We start from the raw sequence: 22,307 nt of genomic DNA, 5'->3' as shown, positions 1-22,307 counted from the left end.
TCTTAAAGTTCTGGAGGTGGGGAAGCCCAAGATCAAGGTCCAGACAGATTCAGTGTTTAGTGAGGGCCATTTTACTTGTTCATAAGTAGCCATCTTCTCATTGTGTCTTCACACGGTAGAAAGGGCAAGAGAGCTCTCTGGGGCCTCTTTTATAAGGGCACTAGTGCAATTCCTGAAGGCTCTGTTCTAATCACCTCCCAAATCCCTCATCTTCTAGTACCGTCACATTGGGCATTAGAATGTCAACATTTTTTGGGGGGGTGGGGGGCACTAAAAACATTCAGTCCATCCCTGTGTGTGTGTAATGTGTATGCATATGTGATTTTGTTGTTGATTTTGTATTTCAATTGCATTTCTTAAAAGTAACTAGAAATTCTTTTGGTAAAGTGCTGAGTATTTAAGAGAACCAGCACCCAGTGGATTGTTAGCCTTGGTTGTTCACATTTATTCTTCCCCAATACAAGTGGTTTTCATGTTGAATATTGGTTAGGAGTGCAGGCTTTGGCTTCAGGCCCACTTCCATCTGAAGCCAAGTTCCCTCAATTATAAGTTCTGTGACCTTTGAGCAGGTTCTTCAAATGTCTGTGCCTGATTTCCTCAGCTATGAAATTGGAATAATAACACCTCCCTCACAGGGCTGTTGAGAAGACTGGCACACAGTAGGTGCTCAGTAAACAAATGTTATAGCTACATTGCTACCATTATCATTAAAGTGTCAAGGCTGAAATGGGCCAGGTAAAAAGCTATCCCCATGAAGTCAGGATATAGGGGAAAGAGGGCACTTGAGGATGGCTCAAGTTTGGAGGGTCACAGCCCAGATACTTTATTCAACTACAGTGGAGAGCAGAGTATTATCACTAGGAATGCTTAGATCACATGTGAAACAAAAAGGGTGTAAAGTTGAAATTGTGAGGCAAAGACATCAGGATAAGAACAAGTAGAAGATTAGAAGGAAGGACAAAGAGAGAACTAAGTAGGGAATGTGACTCCTGGTTCAGAGAGAAAACCTAGTCTCCAGCACTGGTACAACCATGTGGTATGATTGCGTTCTGATGCACTTGGATCACATGGCCAGAATAATAAAGAGGGCTCCTTAAAGGTACTGTGTGGGCTCTGCCAGCACTGTTCCCCAGAAAAACCCCACACACCTGGTTTAGAAGATCCCCCAAGGACATCGACCCATCTCATCTACTGTATGCTTAATGGAGCCCCGGACCAATTACCTAAAACAGGAGCTCAATGGGTGTAAGACGAGGAACTTATCACCAACTTCCACACATTTACCCTTTTACTTCTGCTTTGGAGTGCGTGAGACTTGACCTCATTAAACACAAATACTGGGTAGAAGAGGAAATAACTTTTCACCCTAATTTGGTGAGTGTCTTCAGAGAGCTTTCTGTTCTTGCCTAATCTAAGTAGCACCCTCTCCGTCTCTCTCTCAGTTATCTCAGATAATTATTTTAATTATCTGCATATTATTTATGATTGCTGACTGTTTTCCTTTTTTCCTTTTTTTTGGTGAATATTTCCTCTGATTCAAATGTACAAGTTCCATGTCAGATCATGTCAGATCTTTGGAGATTTTGTTTGTAAGTCTTTCCTCTAGGCCTAGAAGAATGTCCGGTATGTGGTACATTCTCAGTATAGTTCTCAGTATAGGTATCTGTTGAATGAGTTAATACATTTCCTGAATTTTTTTTTCTATACTCTCACTTCCGTGACTTATTTCTTGTTCCCTCTTTCTGTAACTTTCTCCATCATATTTTTCTGTAGGTGTCCTTTCCATTCTTGAAAATCTAGCTCAAATAGCACTTCCTCCATAAGTCTTCCTGTATTATCCAGTCAGAAATAAGGTATTAAACTGTGTGTGCATGTGTGTGTGTGTGTGTGTGTGTGTGTGTGTGTGTGTGTGTGTGTATCTCCATTCTTGTTCCAGGAGAACAGTTAGGGGTAGAAAGGGGAATAGTTCCTGGAAATTATTGCATTCTGCTTTGAGCCAGAAATATTGATGCCAGAATTTCTCAAAACCTACCAAATCCAGAGTTCTTGGAGAGACATAAGGTGTCACCTCAGTTTTCTCTGTAGAGGAGGCAGTACCGTATGCTAGGTAAGCATTTAGTGCGTGGATTAGGCAGCATGCGGTCAAATCCCACTTGGTAGATAGATGATCTTGCATAAAATATTTAACTTTAGTTTCTTCCTTTGGAAAAATGGAGATAGGTAATGACATCTGCCTCATAAGATTAGAGTGAAGAAAAACTACGATCATGCATATGAAGCATTTAGTATGGTATCTTTTACTTTAACAGGCACTCCATAAATTTTAGCTATTATTATCATAATCACTATTATTAATAATACTGTTAGAGGCTCCAGTGGTGGTTTTTATTCTATCATAATAAAACTAAGCCTTACAGTGTTATCAGTTTTGTTTCAATGCAAGTATTAAGTTCAATCATTAATCTGAATGTTTGTAATAATTAATTATCATATTTGAAAAAACTTTATCACCTAGGCAACACTCATGTGCTTTTTCCTGGTGATTAACAAATGCAGCAAACACAAAAAGAGAAAGTACTTTATAAAATTGAGATGTCTAGATACAATGTAATTAACTGCATTTGGGCACCAGAGTATTTATATTTATTATCCTTTGAAAATAAATATAAAATACATTTGCATCCTGTAGCATCTTTAAATACTATTTTTGTAGTATCGAAGTATTCTTTGTAGTAAGAACATTTGAAATGTACTTTCTTAGCAATTTTTCAATATACAGCCATTAACTGCAGTTACCACAGCTATTCAATAGATCTAAAAAAATTTATTCCTGTGCCTAACTGAAACTTTGTACCCTTTGATCCACATCTTTCCATTCGTCCCAGCCCCTTGGCTCTGGTAATCACCGTTCTACTCTCCAGTTTTATGATTTAAATTGTTTTAGATTCCATACATGAATGAGATCATGTGGTATTTGTCTTTCTGTGTCTGGTTTATTTAACTTGGCATAGTGTCCTCTGGGTCCGTACATTTTGTCAAAAATGACAAAATTTCCTTCTTTTTGAAGGCTGCATAGTATTTCATTGTGTATACATAGGTTTCTTTATTCAGTCATCTTTCAATGAGCACCTAGTTGGTTCCATATCTTGGCTATTGTGAATAATGTTGCAACGAACATGAAAATGCAGATATTTCTTTGATATACTGATTTCAAATTATTTGGATATATGTGCAGAAGTGGAATTGCTGGATTATATGGTAGTTGTACTTTCAGTTTTTTGAGGACCCTTCAAAGTTTTCCATGATGGCTATACTTTATATTCCCACCAACAACATACAAATGTTCCCTTTTCTCCACATCTTCGCCAACACTTTTTATCTTTCATCTTTTTCATAATAGCTATTCTAACAGGTATGAGGTGGCAACTTATTGTGATTTTAATTTGCATTCCTCTGATAATTAGTGATACTGAGCATTTTAAAATATATCTGTTGGCTATTTGCATGTATTTTTTGAGACACGTCCATTTAGGTGCTTTGCCCATTGTTAACTGGGTTATTTCTTTCCTTGCTAATGAGATGTTTGAGTTCCATGTATTATTTTGGATATTAACTCCTTATCAGATATACGGTTAGCAAATATTTCCTCCTAATTTTATTAATGGGGAGAAATTGTCCCAATTGTCTCTTTCATTCTGTTATTTCCTTTACTGCGCAGAAGCTTTTTAGCTTGATACTATCCTATTTGTCTGTTTTTATATTAGTTGCCTGTATTTTAGGAGTCAAATAAAATACAGACCACTGTCATGTAGCTTTTTTTCCTGTGTTTCTGCTAGTAGTTTTACAGTTTCTTGTCTTACATTTAAGTCTTTAATCCATTTTGAATTGATTTTTTTTTAACATGCTGTGGGTTAAGGTCCTTTTTGTCTCCTGCACTTGGATATCCAGTTTTCCCAACACTCTTATTTGAAGAGACTGTCCTTTTACCAATGTATTTTTTTTTTTTTTTTTTTTTTTGTCAACTTTGTCAAACATCCATTGGCCATAAGTGTGAGGATTCATTTATGGGCTCTTATCTGCTTGATAGGACAACACGTCCAATTTTAAGCCACTGTTTGCTGTTTTGATTACTATAGCCTTGTAATACAGTTTTAAGTCAAATGCATGATGACTGTGGCTTTCTTCTTTTTGTTCAAGATTATCTTGGCTATTCAGGTTCTTTTATAGGTCCATATGAATTTTGGAATTGTTTTTCTATTTATGTAAACATGACATTGGAATTTTGACAGGGAATAAATTGGATCTGTAAATTGCTTTGAGTAGTATTGACATTTAATAATGCTAATTTTGATTCATGAACAAGGAATATTTTTCCATATGTTTGTATCTCTTTCAATTTCTTTCATCATTGTTTCATAGTTTTAACTATACAGGTCTTTTACCTGCCTGATACATTTATTTTTAAATATTTTACTTTCATGATCCTATTATAAATGGGATTTTCTTAAAAGTTTTTTTCAGGTAGATTTTTTTAAAAAAACCCTTTTTTTGGCCTTTATTTTAAGTTTAGGGAAAGAGGTGCAAGTTTGTTACACATGGAAATTGTATCATGGCGGTTTGTAGTACAGATTATTTCATCACCCAAGTAGTAAGCGTAGCACCCATTAGTTATTTTTCCTGACCCTCTCCCTCCTGCCACCTTCCACCCTCCAATAGGCCCAGTGTGTGTTGTTCCTCTCTATATGTCCATGTGTTCTCATAATTTAGCTTCTACTTATAAGTGAGAACAAGTCATATTTGGTTTTCTGCTCCTGCGTTAATTTGCTAAGAATGAAAGTCCCACAAAAGTCCTAATCTTGTTCTTTTTATGGCTACATAGTATCCCATGGTGTATATGTGCCATGTTTTCTTTATTCAGTCTCTTATTGATGGGCATTTAGGTTGATCCCATGTCTTTGCTATTGTGAATAGTGCTGCAGTGAACATACACGTGCGTGTATCTTTATAATAGAATGATTTACAGTACTTTGGGTATATACCCAGTAATGGGATTGCTGAGACAAATGGTATTTCTGCCTCTAGGTCTTTGAGGAATAATGACACTGCCTTTCACAATGGTTTGAACTAATTTACACTCCCACCAACAGTGTATAAGCATTTCTTTTCTCTCTGCAACCTCACCAGCACCTCTTATTTTTAAAAATTTTAATAGTAGCCATTCTGACTGGTGTGAGATGGTATCTCATTGTGGTTTTGATTTGCATTTCTCTAAAGATCAGTGTTGTTGAGCTTTTCTTCATATGCTTGTTGGCTGCATGCATGTCTTCTTTTGCAAAGTGTCTGTTCACGTCCTTTGCCCACTTTTTAATGGGGTTGTTTGCTTTTTTCTGTAAATTGTTTAAAGTTCCCTATAGATGCTGGGTATAAGACCTTTGTCAGATGCATAGTTTGGAAAAAATTTCTTCCACTCTGTAGGTTGCCTGTTTACTGTGTTGATAGTTCCTTTTTGCTGTGCAGAAGCTCTTTAGTTTAATTAGATCCCATTTGTCAATTTTTGCTTTTGTTGCAATTGCCTTTGGTGTCTTTGTTATGAAATCTTTACCCATTCCTATGTCCTGAATGGTATTGTCTGGGTTGTCTTCCAGGGCTTTTATAGTTTTGAGTTTTACATTTAAGTCTTTAATCCACCTTCAGTTAATTTTTGTATATGGTGTAAGGAAGGAGTCTAGTTTCAATCTTCTGCATATGGCTAGCCAGTTATCCCAGCATCATTTGTTGAGCAGGGAATACTTTCCCCATTGCTTGTTTTTGTCAGGTTTGTCAAAGATCAGATAGTGGTAGGTGTGTGGTCTTCTTTCTCAGTTCTCTGTTCTGTTCCATTGGTCTACATGTTTGTTTTTGTACCAGTACCATGCTATTTTGGTTACTGTAGCTCTGCAGTATAATTTGAAGTCAGGTAGTGTGATGCCTCCAGCTTTGTTCTTTTTTGGTTAGGATTGCTTTGGCTATTTGGACTATTTTCTGATTCTATAGGAATTTTAAAATAGTTTTATCTAGTTCTGTGAAGAATTTCACTGATAGTTATTAGAAATAGCATTTAATTTATAGATTGGTTTAGGCAGTATGGCCATTTCTATGATATTGATTCTTTTTATCCATAAACACGGAATGATTTTCCATTTGCATGTATCATCTCTGATTTCTTTGGCAGTGCTTTGTAGTTCTCATTGTAGAGATCTTTCACCTCCCTGGTTAGTTGTGTTCCTAGGTCTTTTATTCATTTGTGGTAAATGTGAATGGTATTGCATTCCTGATTTGGCTCTTGACTTGACTGCTTTTGGTGTATAGAAACGTTAGTGATTTTTGCGCATTGATTTTGTATCCTGATATTTTGCTGAAGGTGCTTATCAGCTTCAGCAGCTTTTGGGCTGAAATTATGGGGTTTTATAGATATCGGATCATGTTGTCTGTAAACAGGAATAGTTTGACTTCCTCTCTTCTCATCTGGATTCCCTTTGTTTCTTTCTCTTGCTTGATTTCCTTGGCCAGGACTTCCAATACTATGTTGAATAGGAATGGTGAGAGAGGGCATCCTTGTCTCGTGCCAGTTTTCAAGGGTAATGCTCTCAGCTTTTGCCCGTTCAGTATGATACTGGCTATGGGTTTGTCTTAGTGTTTTGAGGTATGTTCCTTCAATACCTAGTTTATTGAGAGTCTTTAACATGAAAGGGTATTGAATTTTATTGAAATCCTTTTCTGCATCTATTGGGAAGCTACAGTATGGGGAGGGAGCAGGTGGGCTGGTGCATGGCCATAGGGCCACCTCACTGGAGCTGTCCACTGGTCAGGCATGGTCCGCCAGTGCAGAAGCTAAGGTGCAGGCTTCCAGGGTGCCCAAGACTGTCTGGTAAGCAGGCTTGGCCAGGTTGGAGCTCTGGAAGAGGCCAGCCAACCAAGGGGTTCTCAGGTCAGATCAGCCCCATATGATGGGCAAGATAATCAGTTCCAACAGTTCCCATAGGACTTGTCTCCTATGGGAGCAAGTTGAGCCTAGGGGGATGGCCGTCCATGGCTGTGCTCTGCTACAGATGCTCCCACATCAAACTTTCAGGGGTCCAAATCACCTGGCTTGCTACCCCTACCACTTCTCGGAGGAGCTCTCCCTACCAACTGGACTGACCATAGTGGTTGAGTGTTCTCCTCCTGCCGGGGTTCCAGAGGCTCGTGGCGAGAACGGGTTGCTTCCTGCCAGTTTAACTCACCCATTTCCTCGGAGCTGTTGTGGCCTCAAAATGAGTCCCAGTGCTTGGTAGCCCCATGCAGGGTTACCAGCTTTCTCCGCCTTCAGTCCAGCTTCTATGTCTTCCCTCCATTCACTCTCGGTGCCTTCCCTCTGAAGATCTGATAAAAGCACACCTATTGCCTTAGTGCCTCGGTGACAGCCTTTTCACCTGGCTGTGCTTAGACATCCATCTTGCCCTCATAAACCCTCCTGGCAAGGTTTTATATTATCAAGACATGCTTTGCTTATTTTGTAAATTAACAGCAATCTGGAAAGCTACCCGCCATCATCCAATGTTAGTGATAACGGAATGTCCAAATTGTTGTTCCTGTATAGAAATGTCACAGATTTGTGTACATTGATTTTATATTCTGCAGCTGCACTGAATACATTTATTATATATAACAGTTTTTTGACAGAGTCTTTAGGATTATCTATATATAGGATTACGTAATCTACAAAAACAGATAGTTTTGCCTCTTTGTTTCTGATTTGTACACCTTTTCTTTCTTTTTCTTGCCTAATTGCTCTGGCTATAACTTACAGTACTATGTTGAATAGAAATGGTGAAAATGAACATCCTTGCATTGTAGGAGATCTTAGATGGAAAACTTCCAGTTTCTCCTCATTGAGTATAATGTTAGCTGTGTGTTTTCCATAAATGTCCTTGATTATGTTGAGGAACTTTCCTTCTATACATAGAGTGCTAAGAGATTTTATTAGAAAGTATGTTGAACTTTGTCAAATGCTTTTTTTTGCATTAATTGGTAAGATCATATGATTGCTTCTCAGTCTGTTAATGTAATGCATCACATTGATTTATTTACATATGTTTAACCAACTTTGCATACCAAGAATAAATCCTATTTGATCATGATATGTAAACTTTTTTCAAAAATAACTTAATTTTATTGACTTTTTAAATGATTAGTCTTTATTTATTTCTGCTGTCATCTTTATCTTTTTCCCTCTGCTAAGTTTGGGTTTAGTTCTTCTATTTCTAGTTTCTTGAGGTGTAATATTAGACCATTTGGGATCTTTCTTCTTTTTTAATCTAGGCATTTTTTGCTATAAACTTACCTCTTAGAACTGCTTCTGCTGCATCCCATAGGTTTAAGTATGTTGTGTTTTCATTTTCATTTGTCTCAAGTTATTTTTTAATTTCCCTTTTAATTTCTTCTTTGAGACACTGGCTATTCAGGAGCATGTCATTTAATTTCCACCTATTTGTGAATTTTCCAAAATTTTTCTTGTTATTGATTTCTAGTTTTATATCATTTTTGTTGGAAACAATACTTTGTATGATTTTGATCTTCCTAAATTTGAAAAGAGTTGTTTTGTGGCCTCTTGTATGGTCTATCCTAAATAAAGTTCCATGTGCAGTAGAGAAGAATGTGTATTTTGCTGTTGTTGGAAGGAAAGTTCTATATATATCTTTTAGGTCCATTTTGTCTAAAGTACAATTCAATTCCAGTATTTCCTTATTAATTTTGTGTCTGGATGATTGGTCCATTGTTGATAGTGGAATATTGAAGTCCTCCACTATTATCATATTGCTATTTATTTCTCCTTTTTGTCCATTCATATTTGCTTTGTATATTTAGGTGCTACAATGATGAGCGCATATATATATACATATTTATGTAACAACTTAAATATATATACATATTAAATATATATATATACACACACAATTAATCAGGAGAATGTAACAACTTAAATAAATACACATATATTTAATATAATATATATATAGTTAATATCTATGTGCTTCCTATAAGATATTTATGTTAGCCTGAAGGAAACAGGTATACTGAAAGTAAAAGGATAGAAGAGGATAGTCCATGCAAATGGTAACTAAAAGCAAGCAAGAGTGGCTAGACTTAGACAAAATATACTTCAAGTCAAAAACTGTTATAAGAGACAAAGTAGGTTATTATTTAATGACAAAGGGCTCAATTAATCAGGAGGATATAACAACTTAAAAAAATTTATATATATATTTCTTTAAGAAGCTACAAACTAGCTGTTCATTCTTAAATTGAGAAATCATTACATATTTTGGCATAGCAAATGATTTTAGGTTTTTCATCCACTGATAACAATTATGATTGCCTGACTCCTCTATTACACCACTAAACTTTGTGACATGGCTATAGGCCTCCTGAAATTTATAAGTAATAGTCTGTCCTAAAATTGGCATTAGTTTTCCAGGTATTTGAAGGAAGAATCTTCTTTAGAAATTTTGGCTTGAATTCTTAAAACTTTCTTATAATGGAAATTTCATAATGTTCACAAAAGGCCAATTTTGGCTGCCTTAAATAGATGCTGTGAGATGAGTGTGTGTGTGCATACACGTGTATGTGCACTTGTGCATTTGTGTGTTTGTTTATGTGCTCCTGAATGTCTGAATGTAAAGTCACACATAAAGTTTGAGTTTGGAAGAAGCATCCTTTTGCAAATAAATAAGCATGCATATAAAACATAACATATTCCCAACTCATGAAGACATGCTTACAAGCAACTGATATAGTTATGCACTGCATAATGACATTTTAGTCAATGACAAACCATAAATACAATGGTGGTTCCATAAGGTAATAAACAGAATTGAAAATTCCTATCACTTAGTAATGCCGTAGTTGTCATAATATTGTAGTACAAAACATTAGTCACATGTTTGTTGTGATGCTGGTGTAAGCAAACCTACTGAGCTGTCAGTCATATAAAAGTACATCACATGACATTATGTATAGTACATAATACCCGGTGATGATAATAAATGAATATGTTACTGGTTTATGTATTTAATATACTATACTTTCATTGTTATTTTAGAGTATACTTCCACTTATAAAGAAAAGTTAACTGGGCCGGGTGCGGTGGCTCACACCCATAATCCCAGCACTTTGGAGGCTGAGGTGGGCGGATCACCTGAGGTTGGGAGTTCGAGACCAGCCTGACCAACATGGAGATACCCCGTCTCTACTAAAAATACAAAATTAGTCGGGCGTGGTAGCACATGCCTGTAATCCCAGCTACTCGGGAGGCTGAGGCAGGAGAATCACTTGAACCAGAGAGGCGGAGGTTGCAGTGAGCCGAGATTGTGCCATTGCACTCCAGCCTGGGTAACAAGAGTAGAACTCTTGTTCTACTGTCTCAAAAAAAAAAAAAAAAAAAAAAGAAAGAAAAGAAGGAAAAGATAAAAGAAAAGTTAAGTGTAAAACAGCCTCAGGCAGATCCTTCAGGAGGTAGTCCAGAAGAAGGAATTGTTATCGTAGGAGATGACAGCTCCGTGTATGTTATTTCCCCTGAAGACATTCCAGTGAACAAGATGTGGAGGTGGAAGACAGGGATACTGATAATCCTGACCCTCTGTAGGTTTAGGCTAATGTGTGTGTTTGTGTCTTATTTTTTAACAAAATATTTAAAAAGAAAAAATAAAAATAGAATGAAAAGCTTAAAGTAAAAGGCTATAAAAAAAGAATACTGTTTTTGTACAGCTATACAATGTGTTTGTGTTTTAAGCTAACTGTTATCACAAAATGATCAAAAGTTAAAGAAAATTTAAAAGTAAAATGTTACAGGAAGCTAAGGTTAATTTATTATCGAAGGAAGAAAAATATTTTTAATGTATTTAATGTAGCCTAAGTGTATGGTGTTTGTAAAGTCTACAGGAATGTACAGCAACGTCTTAGGCCTTCACATTCACTCACCACTCACTCACTGACTCACCCAGAGAAACTTTCAGTTCTGCAAGCTTTATTCATTGTAAGTGCCCTATACAGGTGTACCATGTTTCATCTTTAATAGTGTATTCTTACTATACCTCTTCTATGTTTAAATATCTTTAGATACACAAATACCATCATGTGACAGTTGCTTACAGTATTCAGTATAGCAACATGCTGTACAGGCTTGTAGCTTAGAAGCAATAGGCTATATCATATAGCTTAGGTGTGTACTAGGCTATAGGTTTGTGTAAGTACACTACAACATTCACATCATGGCCGGGCGCAGTGGCTCACGCCTGTAATCCCAGCACTTTGGGAGGCCAAGGTGGGCAGATCACGAGGTCAGGAGATCGAAACCATCCTGGCTAACATGGTGAAACCCAGTCTCTACTAAAAATACAAAAAATTAGCTGGGTGTGGTAGCACATGCCTGTAGTCCCAGACACTTGGGACGCTGAGGCAGGAGAATTGCTTGAACCCGGGAGGCGGAGGTTGCAGTGAGCCGAGGTCGCGCCATTGCACACCAGCCTGGGTGACAGAGCAAGACTCTGTCTCAAAAGAAAAAAAAAAAGAAAAAAAGAAAAAAAAAATTCACACCATGACAAAAACTGCCTAGTGATGTATTTCTCAGAGCATATCCTCACGGTTAAGCAGTGCATGACTGTATATATGACCACCATTTGATCATTCCTTCCTTCCTTGCTTCTCTTTTTAGATGAGTCATTACCTTCTCTCGAAAGCCATTATAAGCCACCTGATCTAGAGTAACTCCCTCTGCTTCTCCCCCTAGCCAGTCCCATGCCATGGGATATTCTCTTCTTTCAAGGAAACCCTTTCCAATAATGTAAGAAAATTGTCTGTTTTTCTTACATTTTTTTCTTGTTTTCTGTTAAATGCTATATAATAGATGCTCAATAAATATTTGATAAATGAGGAAGTATTTGCTGCTCACCGATAAGATTTAAGAGGCACTATACTGGCCCAGTTCTTCCTAAATCCAGCTGTGTATCAAAAATTACCCAGGAAGCTTTCAAAAATCTCAGTTATCAGGAACCCATTCCTGGAGATTTGATTCAGGTAGGTATGCTTTATTCACTGGTATTTCCGTAGAACAGCATGTGGCATATAACTAGACTTCAATAAACAGTAAGTATTCGTATAATCACTACTCATTATGAGTAATTTTCTTGGGGTAACCTTCAACCTGGTTTCCTGCCTCCAGTTGCTCCCCTACCCTGAAATGCTCTTACCCTTCCATCTCACCTGTGGAATGCTTTTCTGAATCAGCAAGCTGAACACGACACTATCCTGCATAAAACTGGTCCATTATTCTCTGTCTTCTTCAGGATGAAGTCCAAAAGTCTTATCAAGTGAGCAGGACCTTTTAAAATCTGGCCCAGGTTACCTTTCCAACACTGAATTTCTCCCAGAACACCCTGCTTGTTTATTCTTCCATTCCTTTGCATATGTTATTTCTTTGGCCTACAATGTTCTTTTTCCATTTTTATATGTCAGAATCCTTTTACTTCTTTTTAGACATAAGTCTAACATCACCTTCTCCAGGAAGCCCTTTCTGAATTTCTCAGGCTTGGTCAGCACTTAGCACAAAACTTGTTTTACATTAAGAATTAAAGGCAAGTATTATTATTATTTATCCAGGTATGGTATGAGTTGTGATTATTTTGGAGATCTGTTTAACTATTATTCTCTAATGAGAAACTACAGGCAAAAGCTGAGTAAATTGAAGATTAAACTGTAACTACTTAGCTAAGGAATTTACTTTGCTCTCCTATCTTTCTTTTTTCTTTTTTTATTATATTTTAAGTTTCGGGATACATGTGCAGAACGTGCAGGTTTGTTACATAGGTATACATGTGCCATGGTGGTTTGCTGCACCCATCAACTCTTCATCTACATTAGGTATTTCTCCTAATGTTCACCCTCCCCTTGTCCCCCACTCCCTGATGGGCCCCAGTGTGTGATGCTCCCCTCCCTGTGTCCATGTGTTCTCATTGTTCAACTCCCACTTATGAGTGAGAGTGTTTGGTTTTCTGTTCCTGTGTTGGTTTGCTGAGAATGATAGTTTCCAGCTTCATCCATGTCCCTGCAAAGGACATGAACTCATCCCTTTTTATGGCTGCATAGTATTCCATGGCTTATCCTACCTTGCTATTGACTCTCCAACAACAACGTGAAACCTTGAGGAAATTTTTCTCTCAGAGACATATTCTGTGACTGTCAGGTCAGTGTATTCTCATAAACAGTATCATGACGTATCATTTGAAGATGAAAGTGAGGTATTTGAATGGTTCCTAATTAGCTGTGGTCTTGCCATGAGATGGCACACTTGGCATGTGCCATTTCCTGTGAATTAGCATGCTGTGGGGCAAAACTTTTCCTGAAATAATCTAGGTTTGAGTCATAGTTCTTATGCTACTTAGTTTTGTGCTCTTGGGCAAGCCATTTTCTATCTCTGAGCCTGTCTTATCATCTGTCAAATTAGGATAATGACTAAAAAACTGCTCTCCCTGCTTCCAGTGGGTTTCGTTTCTAGCCTCCAAATTCTTTAGTTTTTTGAATCACATTTTAGAGAAGGCTTTTTTACAAAAGTATTCTGATATAAGTTGAGACACTGTAAAATGTTATGGGTTAAAACCCAGAAAAATTCTTCGAGCTAGGGAATTATGTTCATCACAGTGATTTGAAAATTCTTCCAAGTAAAAGTTTCCAATGGCAGAGGAAAGTGAATGTATACTCCTGACGGAGTTAGGTACGGCATGAAGCAGCAGCTGCAAGCCCTGAAATTTTTGAAGACTTCTCATTATCTTAAAAAATATATGATTTAAAAAATTTACCCTACAATATATTCATTTTCATTCCACATAAAATGTCTTTCCACTTCAAACCTTCAAGTGACTGTAATATTCTAGGAAGATATTTCATGTTTATCTTTGAGGGGCACGTCCAGTGATATAAGTATGAGAGGCCTGATTTACACGTGTTATCATTAGTGGGTGATGCAGAGAGAAAGGCGGTTATATGTAGCACCTAAAAATTGATTTGAGAAGATTGTGTATTTGTAGAATGTGTCTTATGTTTTTCTTCACTCATCCATTTTATCACTTCATTGAAGCATCTAAATAGTTCTCTTATTTCCCTTAATAGGGAAAAAAAAGCATGACACTATGGGTTACTTGTGTTCTTATATGGAAAATGCTGCATGTCTTGTTAAATTTGGTTTTCTAGCTGGTTTTATGATCGGAAAAATCAACGTGAACTTTTACTTCCTTGGGCTAGGATTTTAGCTGGCAATGTTAAGCCTTCAAAGTGAAGGCCTACATTCATCGTTGCAGGGAATATTTGGAGGAGTTCTTCCCATTTTCCCTCTCTGCCTCATGCCTACCCTTGCCAATGCCTTGAATGGCAGGACAGAGAATTTTGGGGAGACAATTTCCCAGTTTCAAGGTTACCAAAATATAAAGGCTGATGCTTCCCATGGAAAGACTTTCCAGTTCTTTCAGTAAAGCAAAAACCAACTGCCACCTTTTTGAAAAACTGTGGCAAACATGTATCAAAGCTTCATAATGTAAAAGCAAGTAATCAATTTCACTTTGCCAAGGTCAAGGCAAAGTAGGTTCCAGAGAGGTATCTGGGCTGCCAATAGTACATTGCTTTGTACATGAGCATTTATCTACTCTTGGTGCCAATATCTCTACATCTGGCTGAGGGTCTGGGATGCAAAGCTAATAAAGAGAAGCACCAGGGAGCATCTTTGCACTAATGGGATGCAGGATTTCATTCTTGGAAACTCCCTTTCAAGTTAACATGAAACAAACAACTACTGGGCTCTGGAGCTGGCTCTTAGCGGTTCCGCATATTCAGTGGCACGTGTTTCTATATGCGGCTCATGGAGGCAGGTGTGCCAATCTCTATAGTGTAACCAGCCATCTATTAGGTACATTTTTGGAGGTAGTGTGAGGAAGCAGCTATGTGATGGCTGATCATCTTGCTGACTGGAATGCTGTGCTTCTGCCATTTGACTGTATCTGAAAGACTCTCTATCATGCTAGGCCAAGTCTGCCACTGAGGTATGCCTCCTTGCTCTGCTGCATCCCCATAGCCTGTCAAGAAGCTCATTTGAGGACTGTACAAAGACTTTGGATTTCCAGATGAGCTTTTCAAGTATGGCATACCTGCAACGGTGACGACTCTCCACTCCATAAACACAGCTTTACGTGGGAGGATTGAAAAATGAATAAACATTGGCTATGAAGACTTAGAGACTTCATTTCCTTCCCTAAATGCTATTCAGAGATTGCCCCTTTTAGGAACAACCATTTTCTCATCACTGATGTAACAAGACCAGGGGACTAGACATAAAGAGATGAGGAGCAGTGGAAAATGCTGGGTCAGGTGTGCAGCCTGGATCCTCTTGGCATAGATGTGAAGTTCGTACTCAGGCCCAACTGTTTGCTAGTCTAAGTAAACTACACATGATGACTTTTCCACATGAATTTTAAGAAGCAATCCGTGCAGCGCGCGCACACACACACACACACACACACACACACACACACACACAAGGTTTTACTTCTAATTAAAACTAATTTCATCTTACATTCAAGGTTCTGTCTTTTTTTTTTTAAAAGAATTTCCAGGTTCCTTTAACCCCGTGCTAATGCAAGAGCATTCTATATATACCACTGTTTCCCTTGCCTCTTCTCATCACTTGGCGAGAAAATTCACCTTAATCAACAGCAATTCTCACTAAAAGCTGAGCTTGGTATTTGTGAACACAGCTGGTTGGCTCCAACCTATCTTCCTAGCCTCATTCTTTTAATCTTCTTCACTCAGTGACACTTCGTAAATTCTTACCTCTAGTCCTTCACTCATCATCTTTGAGAAAGTAACATGGGAAAGTGCATGGCAGAGTGCCTGGCAAATAGTTGGCATTGTGTGAATGGTATCTGGATGTTTTCCCCTCACCTTAACCCTTGCCCACTTGGCCCATCTTTCAGTTTCTTATCCAATGGCCACCTTCTTTATGAGGACCTGCTATTACTAATAAAACCTTTATAGCTCCCCAGGTTAGAAAGTAAAATGACATCCATTTTATCCTCATAACAATTATAAAGGTAGGCTTGCTTTCTCTATTTCACATAAGGGGAAACTGAGGTTCATGGAGTGAAGTAACTGGCCATGCCCATATAACTAATAAATTACAGAGCTGAAAATTGACCATGACTTTGTATAACTGTAAAAGAAAAAAGTATAGAACCAACATCACCAAGTACTACTCAGAACTTGGGGTAAAGATTCAACTTCTAAGTTTTGTTTCTTTTCTTTTTTTGAGACGGAGTCTTGCTCTGTCGCCCAGGCTGGAGTGCAGTGGCCGGATCTCAGCTCACTGCAAGCTCCGCCTCCCGGGTTTACGCCATTCTCCTGCCTCAGCCTCCAGAGTAGCTGGGACTACAGGCGCCCACCACCTCACCCGGCTAGTTTTTTTTTGTATTTTTTAGTAGAGACGGGGTTTCACCGTGTTAGCCAGGATGGTCTCGATCTCCTGACCTCGTGATCCGCCCATCTCGGCCTCCCAAAGTGCTGGGATTAAAGGCTTGAGCCACCGCGCCCGGCCTGCTTCTTTTCTTTCTCACTGAAGTAAATGTGTTGAATATTTGTAAAATTTTAACAAACTCCCAGATTATTTTTAATGAAAAATGAAAATAAGCCTTTGCCTTTTTCGCTCTGAGTAGATAATTGAAGTCTAGACTGTAAAAAACAAAAAAAAAGTCACATCATATCACATGACTTGACTTCTGACTTTATTTTTTGTAATCTTTTCATCTGCTCATTCTTCTCCTATATTGCCAGTCAGCCTGGTTGCCGTGTCAGTGAAGTATGGCATATCTTTGCTACTGTTATCACATAAGAATTAGAGATTTTAAGAAAAGGAGCTTTTTCTGTGTACTTAACAGTCTCTCTTCAAAAAGGAAAAAAAAATGTATATCAAGATTGCCACTGGACAAAAGATGTGTCAGGTAAACTTTAGTAATGCTAGTGACGAGCATGAGTGGCCCCTTCTAGAGATCAAGATATCTGCCCAAGATGACATGATCCCATATCTAGAAAACCCCATCGTCTCAGCCCAAAAGTTTCTTAAGCTGATAAACAACTTCAGCACAATCTCAGGATAAAAAATCAATGAGCAAAAGTCACTAGAATTTCTATATACCAACAACAGGCAAGCTGACAGTCAAATCACGAATGAACGCCCATTCGTGATTACCACAAAAAGAATAAAATACCTAGGAATACAACTAACAAGGGAAGTCAAAGACCGCTTCAAAGAGAGCTACAAACTACTGCCCAAAGAAATCAGAGATGACACAAATGGAAAAACATTCCATGTTCACAAATAGGAAGAATCAGTATTATAAAAAGCAATTTATAGATTCAATGCTATTCCCATTAAACTACTATTGACATTCTTCACACAATTTGGAAAAAAAACTATTTTACAATTCACATGGAACCAAAAAAAGAGCCCAAATAGCCAAGGAAATCCTAAGCAAAAAGAACAAAGCTGGAGGCATCATGCTACCTGATTTCAAACTATACTGCTATAGGTCTACAGTAATCAAAACTGCATGGTACTGGTACAAGAACAGATACATAGACCAATGGAATATAATAGAGAACCTAGAAGTAAGACCACACACCTACAACCACCTGATCTTCTACAAACCTGACAAAACAAGCAATGGGGAAAGGATTCTCCATTTAATAAATGGTGCTGGGGGAATTGGTTAGCCATATGCAGAAAATTGAAGCTGGACTTCTTCCTTATGTCATATAGAAAAATTAACTCAAGATGGATTAAAGACTTAAATGTAAAACCCCAAACTATAAAATCCCTAGAGGAAAGCGTAGGCAGAACCATTCAGGACGTAGGAATGGGCAAAGATTTCATTACAAAGACAGCAAAAACAATTTCGACAAAAGCAAAAATTGAAAAATGAGATCTAATTAAATGAAAGAGCTTCTGCACAGCAAAGGAAACTATCAACAGAGTAAATAGACAACCTACAGAATGGGAGAAAATGTTTGCAATCTATGCATCTGACAAAGGTCTAATATCCAACATCTATAAGGAACTTAAACAAATTTACAAAACAAAAACAAAAACAAAAAAAACCCAAAACCCATTAAATATGGGCAAAGGACATGAACAGACATTTCTCAAGGGAAGACATACGTGTAGCCAACAAGCATATGTAAACAATCTCAACATAACTGATCATTAGAAAAATGCAAATCAAAACCACAATGAGATACCATCTCACACCAGTCAGAATGGCTATTATTAAAAAGTCAAGAGACAACAGATGCCGGCAAGGTGGTGGAGAAAAAGAAATACTTATACGCTGTTGGTGGGAGTGTAAATTAGTTCAACCATTGTGGAAGATGGTGTGGCAATTCCTCAAAGACTTAAAGGCAGAAACACTATTCAACCCAGCAATCCCATTTCTGGGTATATACCCAAAGGAATAGAAATTATTCTGTTATAAAGATACATGTGTATGTTGATTGTAGCACTATTTACAATAGCAAAGGCATGGAATCAACCCAAATGCTCATCAATGATAGACTGGATAAAGAAAATGTGGTACATATGAAATACTATGCAGCCATAAAAAGGAACAAGACCATGTTTTTTACAGGAACATGGATGGAGCTGGAGACCATTATCCCTAGCAAACTAACACAGGAGCAGAAAACCAAATACCGCGTGTTCTCACTTATAAGTGGAAGCTGAATGATCAGAACACATGCACACATGAGAGGGAGTAACACATGGGGCGGGTTGGAAGGTGTGGGCTGGGAGGAGGGAGAGCATCAGGAAGAACAGCTAATGGATGCTGGGCTTAATACCTGAGTGGTGGGACAACCTGTGCAGCAAACCACATTGGCACACGTTTACCTATGTAACAAACCTGTACATCCTGCACATGTATTCCTGAACTTAAAAGCTGGAAAAAAAATCTGCTCAGTCTGATCATTATCTGATCACTATCTTTCTTCCCAGCTGGGAAGCTATACAATATAAACTCATCAAGGGAAGATGAATAGATGAATGAAATAGATACTATTCCACTGCAAAATATGGATGAAGTGAAGTTACAACTTCAGGAAAAATGATGCCAATTTCTAGATTCAGAAGGAGAATATAAAGCAAGTCATTAATGTGCAAAACAGATTTGTAAGAGATAACTGAGCATTTCAAAGTACAATTGAGGTGCTAGCAAATCAGAGGGAAATTTTTACTACTCATTTTCTGAATGTTCAAGGGAGAGCTGATGATAAAGATATGACAAAATTCTTTCTGAAATGTCTGTAAACGTTGAGACCGAAGATGGCTTTTTTAAGTCAGAAAAGGATTTAGCAGAACAGCTATGGAAAGGAACTCAACCCAAGGTTTCCGGTCACGATTATGTTTTTCATCACCAGGCACTTTAATGATGAAAGAATTTAATGAGTCAAAACACTTATTTCCAGTCCGGAAACTTAAGAATTGTGGTTGGTGGATGTAGGGGTGGAAATAAGTAACTCCAGAATTTAAACAGGGTTGCATTTTGGTGTAATAAAAAGGTGTCACTGATGGGATTTGGAATGTGCACATACTTACGGAAACTAAATAATACCAAAGTATTTTGACATCTTTATTGACATTGATTTGATTTGTTTATTTAATGTTGTTAAGGTAGTTTTCCCTGGGAAACAAGGAGCTAGTATTTGGTCTGATTTAATATTCACAACAACCTCTTGTGGTTAAAGAAACTGTTACTAATATATTTATTTTACAATTGAAGGCACTGGAGCTCAGAGAGGGCAAGTTATTTGCATAAGTTTTATTTTTTATTAAATAAGCATTTTTGAGCCCATAATATATGCAAGAAACTGTGATATGAAGATATGAACATGAATAATTTTAAAATGACTAAGCTAAATGATTGTTCTCAAGGCAATTATCTTCTACTACAAAAGACACACAAGTAGAAAAATAGCTGCAATGCAACAGATGCTAAAATAAAGACATAATATGAAGAGAGTGAAGAAAAGTGAGGATATTTAGTTCTACATTTTGGAGAAATTTGGGGGGAGCTCTTTAAAAAGGTTTCACAGAAGAAATAAAACCTTAGCTAACTTCCATAGAGTAACAAGGCGATTGTTAGGAAAACATAATAGGAAATGGTATGATAGATGAAATAGCTCTAGAGATCTGTGCTTTTTTTTGAGACGGAGTTTCACTCTTGTTGCCCAGGCTGGAGTGCAATGGCACGATCTTGGCTCACCGCAACCTCTGCCTCCCGGGTTCAAGCGATTCCCCTGCCTCAGCCTCACGAGTAGCTGGGATTACAGGCATGCGCCACCATGCCCAGCTAATTTTGTGTTTTTAGTAGAGATGGGGTTTCTCCACATTGGTCAGGCTGGTCTCGAACCTCTGACCTCAGGGGATCTGCCCGCCTCAGCCTCCCAAAGTGCTGGGATTACAGGCATGAGCCACCGCACCCTGTGCTTCTTAGTGCATATGAGTAGCCTGGAGATCTTGTCAAAAAACTGATTTTGAGTCAGTGAGAGTGGTGTGGAGCCTGTGATTGTGGATTTCTAACAAAGTTCTCAGGTGATGCTGATGCTCTCTGTCTTGGGCACCCACTTGGAATAGTGTGTTAAAGCACAGAGGCAGATCTGAGAAGTCCTCAGCAGGTTTCAGCCTGAGGTCCCCCAGTGTTAGACTCTGGATAAAGACAGCCCCAAGGAAAACTAAAATGTAAGGTTTGAGAAAAGGGAAAAGACACTAAGAAGCAGTAGAAAGATAGCAGGGAAACCAAAAAAGAATGGTATTTTAGAACACAAAGTTCTAAGACAGAAGCAGTCAATTGAGTTAACTGTTCTAGAAAGTTCAAGTTAGTAAGAGTTAGAAATACTCATTGAATTGAGCATGTAAATGATCAATGTTTTCCATCCCAAATAGTTACTATGTAATACCCTTGGACTGTGCTATTGGGTATGATAGTGACTAGACATACGTGGCTACTGACTACTTAAAATGTGGCAACTGTATAGTAATTAAGTGAGCTGTAAGTGTAAAATACACAGTGTTTTTGAAAACTTAGTAAAAAGTAATACGTAATATTTTCCTTGTAATTTTTATATTGATAACTTATTCAAATTATATTTTTGCTACACTGTACTAAAATATGTTATTGACCTTAACCTGAATTGTATCTATTCTTTTCATACTTTTAAAATGTGGCTACTAGAAGTTTTCAAAGTACCCATGTGGCTCACACAGTGGCTCACATTATAATTCAATTGGATGGTGGTGATCTAGGCAGATAAAAATTGGGCCAGGAGTGAAAGGAAGCAAGAATGCACATACAGTGACTTGAGAGAAATTTAGGATCAATGTAGGAAAGGATTTTCAGACGGCAGAGAAGGGAGCATGTTTATATATTAAAGGTAAAGAGCTAATATAGGGAAAATGTTAAAGACAAACAAGAAAGAGGTCACAACTGATAAATTATGGAGTGGTTATTGAAAACCATGCCTGATGCAAGAGCCAGGACTTTTAATTCATTATGCAATATAAATTACTCAAATGTGAAGAGAAAACATACATCTATTCATATGCTCTAGAACAACTTAACAGCACAGAAATTACTTATTTATGTATTTATTTATTTTTGAGACAGAGTTTTACTCTTGTCACCCAGGCTAGAGTGCAGTGGTGCGATCTTGGCTTACTGCAACCTCTGCCTCCCGGGTTCAAGCAATTCTCCTGCCTCAGCCTCCTGAGTAGCTGGGATTACAGGTACCTGGCACCACACCCAGCTCATTTTTGTATTTTTAGTAAAGACGGGGTTTCACTATGCTGGCCAGGCTGCTCTCGAACTCCTGACCTCAGGTAAACCACCTGCCTCAGCCTCCCAAAGTGCTGGGATTACAGGCGTGAGGCACTGTGCCTGGCTGAAATTACATATTTATTAAAGATTTAAACAAATTGTAAAACAACAGGGATCTGGTGCTTTTATTGAGATGGTTTTGATAATTTTTTCAATTCTTCCACATTTATTACAAATTTTCTACTTCTTGAGCCAGTTTTAATAATTGTTAAATACATTTTATCTATTTCCTTGATAAATTTGTACCATTTAACATTACATTATAACTACTATTTTTACAAAATAATGTGGTACGGTGGTTATAGCCTGTCCCCCAACCACGTTATT

Source organism: Piliocolobus tephrosceles, chromosome 12, assembly GCF_002776525.5.
Source record: "Piliocolobus tephrosceles isolate RC106 chromosome 12, ASM277652v3, whole genome shotgun sequence".
Lineage (NCBI taxonomy): Eukaryota > Metazoa > Chordata > Mammalia > Primates > Cercopithecidae > Piliocolobus > Piliocolobus tephrosceles.
This window is presented reverse-complemented; position numbering follows the sequence as displayed.